This window comes from Ochotona curzoniae, unplaced genomic scaffold (genome assembly GCF_017591425.1).
Source record: "Ochotona curzoniae isolate NIBS_2020 unplaced genomic scaffold, NIBS_Ocur_1.0 scaffold_3208, whole genome shotgun sequence".
Taxonomy (NCBI): domain Eukaryota; kingdom Metazoa; phylum Chordata; class Mammalia; order Lagomorpha; family Ochotonidae; genus Ochotona; species Ochotona curzoniae.
The window spans coordinates 61,477,784-61,491,518 of NW_024467106.1; the positions used below are offsets into that span (position 1 = coordinate 61,477,784).

The following is a 13,735-nucleotide window of genomic DNA, read 5'->3' on the forward strand; positions in this document are numbered from 1 at the left end:
CTGTCCATATCTACATAGATTTCTGGATGAGTGAAAGTGAGTCAGTTTTGTTTCGGCAGAGGGAGAGATGAAGAGAGATGGTGGCAGAGGGAGGATGCATGTGGTGGGGGCAGACTCTGCCAAGACTTGCTCAGGAGGTGACAGCAGGTGGTGCTTACAAGAAGGCCCAGGGCCACCAGATCCTGGGACCCTCAGGGAGGACCATCTCAAGCCCTTTGTTCCTGTGCTGGCTGCAGCACAGGCCAGAGCATTCAAGTGCTTAACCAGCAGGGCTCCCTCCTCGTGATTCTTGGCAAACTCCAGCTCTGCCCTGTCAACAAATCCGTTTTCATACTGTTCCCCCACCTCCTTGTAGCTAGTGCCATTCCTTTCCAATTTTGCTTGCTCTACAAGCTTGACTTGTGTGATTGAGTTGCCAATAAGTTAATGGATTCGCTCCTATGCATTTTGCATGCTAGTTTTTCTAAAACAAAACTACATGTGGATCACAAAACCTTATTCAAATACCGTTTAACTTCAACGCTGTCCAGTGACTGTTCTGAGTGTGATCAATGGATGCATATATGGACCATTAGTGTGATGCTGAAACTGACATACAGCAGTGAGGTACCAAGCTAAGGTGAGCTGGTGGCAATCTGCAACATCAACCACATGAAACCTGACCAGAGGAAGGCAATGATGGTAGATGGAGCTGTGAACAGAACTGCTGAGATCTAAGGACACACGGAGCCCACTTCTGCCCTCCTTCCTCTCACAAGAAGATCTGATCCAAGTACACACGTATGTAAATATATGGCTGCACTTGGTGATAACGGCTCCAGGGTAGGATGGAATCTGCAGGACCCCTGCATAGGAAGACAGAATGTGGAAGAAGTTGCAAGAACAAGAATGTAGTCTTGAAAAGGCACGGGGGAAAGCTGAGATCAGTCTGTAGGGGAAAAATAGGTTTTAGTTGAAAAGATCTTTAGAGCAAATTCAACGACCATTACCCACTGCTGCCTTTATGCAGAAACACTGTGGTAAAACTTCTGAAAATCAAAGATATATTGAAAAATTTAAAGAAAAACTGCAATAGGAAATACCAGAAATGAGAATTAGTTCAAGTCAAACTTCTTATCAGCAGCACGAAATGTAAGAATATATGGATCACTACCTGGTCAAATGTTAGAGGAAAATGATTTTGAAACTCTAATTCTGTTAACTAACCAGTATTTTCGGATATACGAGATTGGAACCAGCACTGTGGTACAGTAGGCAGAGCTGCTGCCTGTGAAGCCAGCATCCTGTACTTGGGTGCTGTTTGTCTGCTTCACTTCCAATCCAGCTTCCTACTGATGGTCTGGGAAATTCAGGAAGCTAGCTCTTGCCTGGGCCTCTGCCAGTGATATGAGAGAGCTGGAGGAGCCTCCTGGCTTTGCCTTGGTCCATCCCAGCTGTTGTAGCCATCTGGGGAGTGAACCAATGGATGGAAGATCTCTGTCTCTCCCCCTCTCTCTAAACTGAATTTCAAATAAACAAGTAAATCTTAAGAAGAAAAACGAGGAATTACAAGAGGTCACAGACTGTGACAATATATTGAGAGATAATATACTTCTACAAGAAATAAGCAAGTCTGAAGGAGTGTCTTTTGATGATGGCCAGTGAGGCAAGTCAGACTCCTTGACCTCTGAAGAATCATAGGAAAGCTGAGAAGACAACAGGGATACCATTTGGGACAGACACTTGAATATCATTTCATGGGGAGGCACCTGTGGATACGAGTCGGCAGAGAAACAAAAATCAAGCTGTAGGGCCAGGAGCTGATGCTGTGGCACAGTGGGTTAAGCCAGCACCTGTGATGCCTGCAATTCCCATTTGGATGCCAACTCTAGTCTCAGTTGCTTCACTTCTGAGCCAGCTCCCTGCTTTTGCACTGGGAAAGCAGTAGAGAATAGTCGGGATGCTTGGAAACTTGTATTAATGTGGGAGACCTGGATGAAACTCTAGGCTCTCGGCTTAGCCTGGCAGTCCTGGTGACTGAGGCTTTACAACAGAGAGAGAACAAGTGGATGGAAGATCTCTTTCTCTGTCTTTCCTCTCTCTAACACTGACTTTCAAAATAAATAAATAGATCTTTAAGAAAAGTGATTCCAGGGAAAATCAATAGGCTTATGTGCAATTATAGCTCTAATGGAGCTTAGCTCAAATCACTCAGCACATGACTGGTAGTGTCCTCAAATACATGCCCAAAGCCGGGAAAATCTCCTTGCTTACGGAATATGTCATTTTAAACTTCATAGTACTTTAATAAGTTTTCATATACAATATATACCACAGTCAAGAGTGACTGGGCAAATCCGAAGAGATGGAAAGGCCAAAGACCAAAAGAAATAGAAGAAAACAAATTTACAAATCCAGAAGACCTAGTAGTCAGACACAGAGGTTAGAGCAGAAGTGACTGATGTGTGTGAAAGAGTAAAGATGAAAAATTTAAGCACTGCCAACTGTGTTTTGTCAAAATATAACTTTTTCTAAAACAATTCTACTACTATAGTGGCAGTAATTTTGTGACCAGTTTGACATTTCCTTTATATGAGTGAAGTTGAGCAATTTTTCACTTGATCATTGTTTACAACCCTTGTGTATTTTCTTCCTAGATGATGTGATTTTTTCACTTTGTATTTGATGAACTATAATAGCACCAAACTATTGACTATAAACAAATAGTCATCTCTAAAATATCATTAATATCTTTAAAAACAATTCCTGAAAACTTGAATATGTAAAATACAATACAAAAGCAAGGAAGACCATGCATGATTTCTTTGAAGACTTACTACTTATTTTTCACTGGAAAGTCAGACTTTACAGAGAGGAGAGACAAAGAGAAAGATCCTCTGTCCACTGGTGCACTCTCCAATTTACCGAAATGGCTGGTGCTGCACAGATCCAAAGTCAGGATCCCAAAGCTTCTTCCGGGTGTCCCATGTGCACTCAGGATCCCAAGGTTTTGGGCCATCTTCGACTGCTTTCCCAGGCCACAAGCAGGGAGCTGGATGGGAAGTGGGGCAGCTGGGACCAGAACCTGCGCCCATGTTACTAGGACTCTATGAGTGGGTATGAATGCAGATGAACACATCTGTGGCGCTTATGAGTGAGCTGGAACTAGCCAGAGGAACCTTGAGAAACAGGAGGAGGGAGAGTGAATGTAGGCCATAAAACAAGGAAGCTGTCTACCTATAGCTCTGAAGAGAAGGCAGGGAAGGGAGAAAGCACCGGGGGAAAAAGATGATGAACAACAATCCATCAATTCAAGAAGAGCTATGAATGCTGAAAGAGGAAAAGCAAGCAAACCATGCCTACACACCAGGGAGAAACAGCTAGAAACCAAAGAGAAATCAATCATCTGAGTTTTCTCTCCTTTGGTGCTATCTCTGGATGGGACAGTCGTTTACTTGGCATCGTGGCCACATTCAGATCCCTGGAGAAACCCAAGATCGTCAAAAACAGGACCAAAAAGTTCTTCTGGCCCCAGTCCAACTGATACGACAAAATTTAGCATGACTGGTGGAAACCAAGGGGTAATGACAACAGGGTACAAAGGAGGCTCGAGGGCCAGCCCTTAATACCCAGCATCGGTTACGGAACAACACGAAAATGAAGCACAGACTGTCCGGGGCCTCCGGTAAGTTCCTGTCCACAACATGGAAAAGCAGGAAGTGTTGCTGATGTGCAGCAAAGTTTAATGTGAGGAGACAGCTCACAAGGTCTCCTCCAAGAACCTCAACGCCATCGTGGAAAGAACAGTCCAGGTGGCAGTCAGAGTCACCAACCCCAATGCCAGGCTGTGCAGTGCAGAGAATGAATAGACAGTTTGGGTTCACATTTTATTTGTGTTTAAAAAAAAAACCTTGATAACTGCAAAAAAAAAAAAAAAAAAAAAAAAAGAAGAAAGAAAAGAAAAGAAAACATATGAAAAGCGGTCAGGAAAATAAAATGGATCCTGTGTTGTGGCGTAGCAAGCAAAGTTATTGCCTATGCTGCCAGCATCCCATATCAGTGGCTGGTTTGTGTCCTAGCTGCCGCATTTCTTACCTGGACCCCTCATAATGGCCTAGAAAAAGCAGTGAAGGACGGCTTGAGTACTTGGATTCCTCACACCAAGGTGGGAGGAAGCTCCTAGCTCCTGGCTCTGGCCTGACCCAGCCCTGGCAAACACAGTAATCTGGGAAGTGAAACAGTGGATGGAGATCCTTCCTGGCTCCTAGGTCCTGGCTCTGGCCTGACCCATCCCTGGCTAAAGTAGCCATCTGTGGAGTAAACCAGTGAATGGAGATCCTTCCTGGCTCCTGGCTCCTGGTTCCAGCCTGACCCACCCCTGGCTAATGCACCCATCTCGGGTGTGAACCAGTGGATGGAAGATTCCATTGTTCGCGTCTCTCCATCTTCTCTTGACTTTTAAGTAAATAAAATCTTAAAAAAAATTACACTTGAAGAAGTAATGAAATTTAGAGACTTCAGTGAAATCATTAGAAACAGGAAAGCATAGGAATATCATTTTCAAAAGGCTGAAAAATATTTCTCAATCCAGAAATACATCCTTTCAGAATGAAGGTTATATGCAAAAGTTTTCAGATAAAAAGAAGACTGCATATACAAAAGGAATGACTGAAAGGTGTTTTTTGAAGCTCAGGACTGATGATACACGAAGGAATGAGAAGAAACATATCTGGAACTTTGGCTAATCAACGTGCAGGAAAATCAAGTGGGAGCAGGCTACATTTGGCAGTTTATGTAAACACATTTGGTTGTCACAGTGGGATAAGCTGTTAATAGTATCTGTTAGGTAGGGGCGACTGTTTATTTATATTTAATTGTATTTGAAAGCAAAGCAAGGTATGAGGAGAGGAGAAAGAAATGGAAGGAGAGGAGGGAAAAACAGGGCGGGGGAGGAGAGGGAGATCTTCCATTCAGTGTTTCACATCTCAAATGGTCACAAGTCAGGGACCCGGAACTCAATCCAGGCCTATCATGGAAGTGGCAAAGAGTGAGGGACCTGAACCTTCCTCTACAGCTTCCCAAGGTGGGCAGGAGGCTCACTGGAAGCCAAGGAGCCCAGACTTGAACCAGGCACTTCTACAAGATGTGAGCATTCCACACGTCTTCACCACTGGTTCAAAGCCCGTTCCTTGCCCCTGTGATAGACTTTGTAAAATTATCTCAGCCATTGTGAGTTATCAAGGAAAGGAATAGCAAATAACTAATGAAATGAAAATCCAATTATCCATTAAAATAAAAGCCAGAAAATAGAAAAAGGAACACAGGACAAGAGCGTCAACAGTCAGAAAGTAGATCTGAACCTATATATATCAAACATTACATTACATATGAGTACATTAAATTTTACGGTTGGGGACAAAGATTATCAACACGTATTTAAAAAATTACCCATCACATGGCCCAGTGTGGTAGGCTAGTGACTAAATCCTTGCCTTGCACACCCAGGATCCCATATGGGCATCTGTTCATGTCCCAGCTGCTCCACTTCCCATCCAGCTCCCTGCATGCGGCCTGGGAGAGCATTTGAGGACGGCCCAACGCCTTGGGACCCTAAACCCATGTGGGAGACCTGGAAGAAGCTCCTGGCTCCTGGCCTCATACCAGCTTAGCTCCAGCTATTGTGGTCACTTTGGGAGTAAATCAGTGGATGGAAGATCTTTCTCTCTGTAAATCTCATTTTCCAATTAAGAAATTAAAAAAACTAATAATAAATCTTAGAAAACAAAAATGATCAGAATATGCTAATTAAAAGTACATAAAATATAAGAATACAGATTGGCTGAAAGTAAAATGACACAAAAATACAGTAAGGAAACATTAACTAAAACAAAATGACTACATTAATTTAGACAAAGTAGATTTATGGCAAATAACACACAGAAAGGACCCACTTAACAAAAAAACCCACGAGACATGATAATTTTAAAATTTATATAGATGTATAATAAAATCTCACATTAAGGTGAGCAAGCTTACTTAGAAATATTCAACTACATCCACAAATCAACAAAAAATACAAACGAAGACCATTCATTATTATTTATAAACATGCAAGAATATTTCCTGAACATATATGAATAAGAGTGCTTTTAACAGCAAAAACTCAGGAAAAAATTGAATACTCTCCATCAAATTGTTTAAGTAACTCATGGGATGAAAATCTGGCGTAGACTAACTGGATTTTCTTGCACACACATACATAAACTGGCATACGTGTCTCTATGCCCGTAAGTTGACGTTGAGTGGAGATAAAATAGATGGCAGGTTAATATATACAGAAAGGCTGGAAAACTGTGGTGCTCCCTAGGGCATATCGTGTTTTAAACAAAGTGCTACATGAATAGGGTTATGTGCTCCGATTCGCTTGCTGCCTGTGGACACTCTGTGGTTCGGACAGTACAGCAACAACCAGCAAAGCCCATGTATTCAGTCTCTGGCCTCTGATACCAAAACTTTGACTACTCTTTTTTTTTTTTTTAAAGATTTATTTATTGGAAAGTCAGATATACAAAGAGGAGGAGAAACAGAGAGGAAGATCTTCCGTCCGATGATTCACTTTCCAAGTGAGCGCAACGGCCGATGCTGTGCTGATCCAAAGCCAGGATCGAGGAACTTCCGGGTCTCCCACGCGGGTGCAGGATTCCAAAGCTTTGGGCCATCCTCGACTGCTTTCCCAGGCCACAGGCAGGGAGCTAGATGGGAAGTGGAGCTGCCGGGATTAGAACCGGCGCCCATATGGGGGCCCGGGGGCGTTCAAGGCAAGGACTTTAGCTGCTAGGCCACGCCACCAGGCCCAACTTTGACTACTCTTATACTCAATTACATTTTATTTTACGAAGTTTTTGTCTGTCTGAACAAATGATCTTTATTGTTGTGGCTTTATGCTAAGCACTGAAATCAGGTCATGTGGGGCTGGTGTTAACGGCTCAGCAGGTTATCTCACTGTAAGGTGAGGCGGACAGTGTTAGTGTTGTGTAGTGCTGCGCTGAGTTTTAGCTGCTCCACCTCTCAAACGGCTCCTTGTTAAGGTGCCTAGCAAGGCAGTGAACGATGGCCCAGCACTTGGTCCCTGCCACCCATGGGACACCTGGCTGGAGTTCCAGGCTCCTGGCTTTGGTCTGGTGCAGACCTAACTGCTACAGCCGTTTGGGAAGTGAGCCAGCAGAGGGAAGAGAGCTTCATCTCTCCCTCTCTATGATTCTGCCTTTTAAACAAACAGAAAAAAAATTTTTTAAACAAACCAGTGGCGTTAGTTGACCAAAACAGGTCTTTTTTTTTTTCAAAGTGGCTTTGACTATTTTAGACTCTACGTCTTCATGTAAATCTGAGAATCACCTTATAAATTTTACAAAAACAAAAAACAAACAAACAAAAAAACAAACCTGCTAGGGCCCGGTGTGATAGCCTAGTGGCTAAAGTCCTTGCCTTGAGTACGATAGGATCCCATATGGGTGCCGGTTCTAACCCCGGCAGCCCTGCTTCCCATCCAGCTCCCTGCTTGTGGCCCGGGAAAGCAGTCGAGGACAGTCCAAGGCCTTGGGACCCTGCACCCGCGCGGGAGACCTGGAAGAGGCTCCTGGCTCTTGGGTTTGGGTTGGCACAGCACTGGCCATTGTGGCTGTTTGGGGAGTGACTCAGGAGATGGAAGATCTTCTTCTCTGTCTCTCCTCCTCTCTATATATCTAACTTAAAAAAAATTGGATAAATTTTTCTGCAAAGTACTGATTTACAACAATTTAAATTCCTTAAATTGTACAGAAAGAGAACACACGCTTGCCATGTAACTAGATCATGTTCCACATTAAAGGGTGCATTTGTAGAGATTTAAAAGATGCTGTTTGTCTACAGTCTGGATGCATTTTTGCCTCTTTATCTTATCTGACTCTATTGGGTACAAAATTCAGGAAAATACTGATAAGATGTGGAGAGAGCAGACATTCCCACAACGTTCCTGCACTCACTGGGAGAACATTCAATTTCTCTATTAAGTATGACTTAGCTGTAAGTTTTTCATAAATGGCAATTATCACTAGGAAAATCCAATTTTATTTTTAGTTCAGTCAGAAGTGGATATTGGATTTTTTCAGTTATTTCCCTACAACTACTGAGATAGTTTTTTTGTCTGATAGTATAATGTATCATAGAGAATAATTTATGAACATATCTGTCCATACTTGCTTTTTAAAATTTTTTTAAAAGATTTATTTATTTTTATTGGAAAGGCGGATACACAGAGAGGAGAGACGGAGAGGAAGATCTTCCGTCCGATGATTCACTCCCCAAGTGAGCGCAACGGTCGATGCTATGCCAATCCAAAGCCAGGAGCCTCTTCCAGGTCTCCCGCGTGGGCGCAGGGTCCCAAAGCTTTGGGCCGTCCTCGACTGCTTTCCCAGGCTACAAGCAGGGAGCTGGATGGGAAGAGGGGCCGCCGGGACCAGAACCGGCGCCCATATGGGATCCTGGGGTGTGCAAGGTGGGGACCTTAACCACTTGCGCCACCGCGCCAGGCCCCATACTTGCTTTTTTAAATAGAAACTTTTTTTTTTTTAAGAAAAAGGTTTATTTATTTTATTGCAAAGGCAGATATACCGAAAGAAGGAGGAGAGACAGAAAGATCATCCATCCCTAAATGGCCACAATGGCCACAGCTGCGCCGATCTGAAGCCAAGAGCGAGGAGCTTCTTCCAGGTCTCCCATATGAGTGCAGGGTCCCAAAGCTGTGGGGCTGTCCTCTGAAGCTTTCCCAGGTCACAGGCAGGGAGCTGGAGGGGAAGTGGAGCAGCCAGGACACAAACCCACTCTGCTAAGCAGTATGCAAGGTGAGGACTTAGCTATGAGGCCATCATGCCGGGTCACATAATTGATTTTCTCAATACTGTTATGCTTGGATATTATTTGTGAAGCTGCATCCATGTTCATGTTGCAGCTCTGGAGCAGTAAGGGTATCTGCTTTTGACATCAGGGTAAAGATTATCTCATAGTCATCAACTGGGATTTTTTTTTTTTTGAATTTTCTACATTTGTGTGGAACTGGCATTGCTATTTCTTCCTTATATAAGTTGGAATTCACCAGTGAAGAGATGCAGGCCTAGGATTTTCCTTGTAAGAGATTTTTACTAAAATTCAGTTTCTCTACTATATATGAGGTATTGAAATTCTTTATTTCCCATAGAGTGATTTTTGGTATTTGGCTTCTTCCTAAGGATTCTGTCCATTTCATCTAGGTTGCTGAATTTAATTATAAAATTATTCACAATAGTCTCTTGTCATTGGGTTAGTATCTGTAAAATTTCTTATTCCTGATACAATGTGTGTCTTGTCTGTTTCCTAATAATTTTGATGAGAGGATTTGACAAAGCAACATCTGTTAGCTTCATTAATTTTATTTTTCTCTGTTTTCTAATTCATTGATTTCTACTCTTCAATGTTCCCATTTTTACTCATTTTGGGATTCAAATGCTCCTATTTTATATTTCTTAAGGTAGACATCCTGAGATCATTTAATGCTATAACTTTCTTAATGCTTTAGCTGCATTTCACAGATTTTTTTATACGCTTTGTCACTCAAAATATCTTCTGAGTTTCCCTTTTGAATTTTTTATTTGCTCCACAGTGTTTAGTTCCCAAATATTTGGAGATTTTCATAACAGCTTTCTGGTACTTATTTGCTTAATTCTACTGTGGCTAAGGAACACACTGTATGCTCTGAATCTCAGGAAAATCACTGGAATTTAGTACCTAGAGTATGTAATGTTTTGGTAAATGTACCATGTGTACTTTGAAAAGAATGTGTAAAGTCGCCCCTTTTCTTAGGGAGAAAACATGTCCCAACACTCCCAGTGGGTTTTCTATAACTGTTGATGGTACCCAGCACTGTTGTGTATTCCTATAATACACATTCATGAGAAAGCTTAATATATAAATTAAACAGAGTAAGAGATTAAGAACAATAACAAAACAGTATAAGCTCTATAGAACAAAATACCAAAAAGTTAAGTGAATGTGGTCCTGCTCAACACAAGTTCCTCTACTGTATCTCCCCTTGTGAAGATGTGTGATGATGTGATGACTACACAAGACTCAACGAGGTCAATGACATGGGTACCGTGAACAGTATAAAGATCACCGGGACACAAACCCTGTGACACTACTAGAGGACTCATGACACCACTAGAGCCGATGTGATAACCCACATAGCTCCTGGTGACTGAGTGGCAGGTAGTGGGACAGACATGCCTGCACTGGACAGAGGCAATAGTTCACAGGTCAGCATGAGACTTCATTATGCTACTCAGAATCATGTACAATTCAAAACTTATCAATGTCTGCTTCTAGAATTTTCCATGTTAATATTTTCAGACTATAGCTGGCCATATGGAACTGAAACTGTAGAAATCTTGGATGGGTGGAGGGCACTGCTGTATTCTGCTGCTGTAGAGTAATATTCTATAAGTTGGTTACGGTACATAAGTACAAGGCTTTGTGAAAATCATCTAAATCTTTGTTGATGTTCTGCCTGCTTTTCATACTTCATATTTTGAGGAATTTTTGGCTTATGGCCAAACTAAATGGACAATACAGAGAGTTCCCATATTGTCTCTCTCCTACTATCAAAATATTCCCCAAGAAAGGTACACCTGTGACACTTGGTAAGCCTGTACTGACACACTATCATCAAAGTCCATCGTGTTCAATGTCATGACCCTCCTTTCCAGTACAGTGTCGGACAGTTTCACTGCCTTCATAGTCCTGTGTGCCACTTACTCATCATTCTCTCCTTCTTACTGTCTATAGTTTTACCTTTTCCAGAATATCATAGAACTTATGATATAGTAGGCAGACCTTTTATGTTGGCTTCTGATGTGAGGTTAAGATTAAAATGTACTTAGCAACCAGGTAAGAGTATGTTTAATTTTGGCTCTTGGAGAGCCTAGTGGCTAAATCCTTGCCTTACATGCATTGGAATACAATATGGGCACCGATTCGTATCCCAGCTGCTCCACTTCCCATACAGCTCCCTACTTGTGGCCTGAGAAAACAATAGAGGATGGCCCAAAGTGTTGGGACCTTGCACCTGCATTGGGAGTCCTGGAAGAAGCTCTGGTCACTGCAGCTACTTGGGGGAGTGAATCAGTGGATGAACAATCTTTCTCTCCGTAAATCTGCTTTTCCAATAAAAATACACAGATCCTTAAAAAGAAGGAATATGTTTAATTTTGCAGAGACTTCTCCTCCCCTAAAAAAATCTGCAGAGCCTGTCAGTCCTTCTTCTATGTGGCTATACCTTTTTACATTTCTGTCAATTATCAGTGAGAGTTCCTGCTGCTCCACATTCTTGGAGCATCTGGTGTTGTCAGTATTCTAAGTTTAGCCAATCTACAACCTTAGTCATGTAATAGCATCTCATTCTAATTTGCAATCAATTCATTCTTTATAAAATCAGTTGTGTGAGACAAGGGTGTTGAAATCCTGGTTAAGTATGGGTTTGTCTATTTCTTTTTGTAGCTTTGAAAACTTCTTTAAAATTGCATTTTTCTTCAGTAATGTCACATGTGCTTTTCATTAGGGGTGTTTTCTCAGATTGCAGGTTTCATCTTTACATGTTTGACTTGGATTAAAAAAAAAGTGCCCACGTTATCCATTTAATGGGGTTAGTTTTCCCTCTACTTCCTTGAACTTAACGGGAAATAGTTAACAGTCACAATAAGCGCACTACCTACTTGTTACATTAACAGTGTCATTTCTGGAATGGTTCACTGTTCTCGGCATTTTGGGTCCATTTGCTTGCTTCTTCGTTTGCCTGGCAAGTTCACACAAATATCAAAATACTTGGGCGTTCTGGCAAATAGTTAATTACTGTGCAGCTTGATTCTTTCGGAAAGACTCGCTTTTCAAGGTTAGTTAAATGGAATCAGAGCAGTCATTAGCCTAGGACTAACCACTCCTCTCTACTGAGCTAACGCCTTCTGAGCACTCTGCCAGCTGCTGGTGGACTGCAAGGGTTTCTCCTTGAAATGGTGGTTCACAAACTCATTCCCCAGCTTCAAAGTTCTGGTCCTCTGTCCTTTACGTCTTGAGAATTGGACTGCACATGTGATACTGGTACCCAGTCAAAGATGGGAGACCCCTGGGAGGCCTCTCTGGGCAGCTCTTATATATCAGTTTTCTGCCTTGGAGACAATTTCCAGGTCCGAATCTGCAGCCTAGAGAGACTGTTGGGTTCCCCTCCTCCTTGTACTGTGGCCTAGATAGTCCCTCTGGGCTGTGAGTAGATCACTCATGGAAGAGTTTACTTTCTTGGCCTCCTCCCTCTGAGATCACCAAGCTGAATAGCTTGAATAGCTCTTCGTTGAAACATTTGAAGCATCTTCTGGATAGTGTCTGAGTTTTAGTTGTTTCAGGTGGGAAGGCATATCTGTCTTACCACCATGCTGTCTTAATGACTGAGGGGGTTCATGAGGAGGTGACTACGAACCGACATCACAGCCTCACGGAGTTCCATTTCATGCACCCACTCTAGGTATCAGCTGGCAGGAATAGTGTTACAGCAACACAAACAGTGCTGATACTTTTGGCCTCCAGGGGATGTGCATCAAGTGAAAAATAGGTTAGCGACCATGAGCATGTCCTAAAGATCTGGGTGGCAGGTACTGCCTTGCGGAAGGGGGCACTCCTGCCAGTACTTGGCCTCCCATTTGCATGCCCGTGGAACCTCTCCTGCTTGCTTGGAGGTTGTGATGAAAGTTCTAGAGAGGACAGAAACATCTCAAGTGACCATTATTCTGTTTGATCAAGTTACCAGACAGAAAATTTGGGTGAAAGGCATAGAAGCCTACAACTTTCCAAGGTCTTAACCAGACAGCTGGTAGGACTGTGTAGCCATCCATTACCTGAGGGGTTCAACCACTTCAGAAAAGTGTTACCCCCCCGCCCCCCCAAAGTTCTTGTTTTGCAGTTACACAACCTCTGTATATAACATAACCTTGAGCTTTTGAGTGACTATCTGTGACAGAACAGATTTGCTCTGGTTGACACTGATGACCAAGGCAGGTCTTCTGACTAGGATAGATTTCCTTCGGAGTGAGGCTGCTACTCCAACCCTGCACATCACCAAATCCCTTACCCTCATTACGAGAAAGATGATAGCAGACGACCTTTGTGATCCCTGGGCCTCCAGCTTCTCCTTTGGGCCCAGGCTGTGTACACAGGCTGTCCATCTGAGAGAGCTCTGACAGTGAAGGGATGGGAGAGGAGAGCTCCATGGCAGGCGGTGGGCATCAGCTGCTGGCCTTTGAGCAGGTGTGGGTGCTGTGCAGGCAATGCCTGTGGCTTTCATCCTGACCTGTCCCCGCTCCTGGTGGTACAGGCTCTGCAGTAGCTTGCCTGAGCACACCCATGCTGTACTGCTAGTGCCAAAATACCTAACTGCATCTCAGCCTCACCAGTGCCCTGTCTGCTCCTCAAGACCTACTGAGTAAGATTGTTACTCTTCCTCTTACCTCCTCATCATTTGCACTTTTTTACTGTACTTTTAGGGAGCATAATAGTGTTCTCCAATCCAACAGAAAGAACTATAAAGTCAGACAAAAACGGAAAAAGGGCTGAAAGAATACTGTCAGAGAGCAACACTGTGGCAAGGCAGGTGGAGGGAAAACTCCCTAGCAATGGTGGAAATCCTAAACACAGTGAGGACCAG

At 43.0% G+C, this 13,735-nt stretch overlaps 1 protein-coding gene and 1 pseudogene across 1 annotated transcript in view; one reads left to right on the top strand and one right to left on the bottom strand.

The window, feature by feature from the left end:
- LOC121145000 (centromere protein P) overlaps positions 1-13,735 on the bottom strand; it is a 221,490-nt gene that overhangs the window by 44,049 nt on the left and 163,706 nt on the right. The gene's annotated exons all lie outside the window — the stretch shown is intronic.
- On the top strand, positions 3,335-3,848 carry LOC121172519 (annotated as a pseudogene).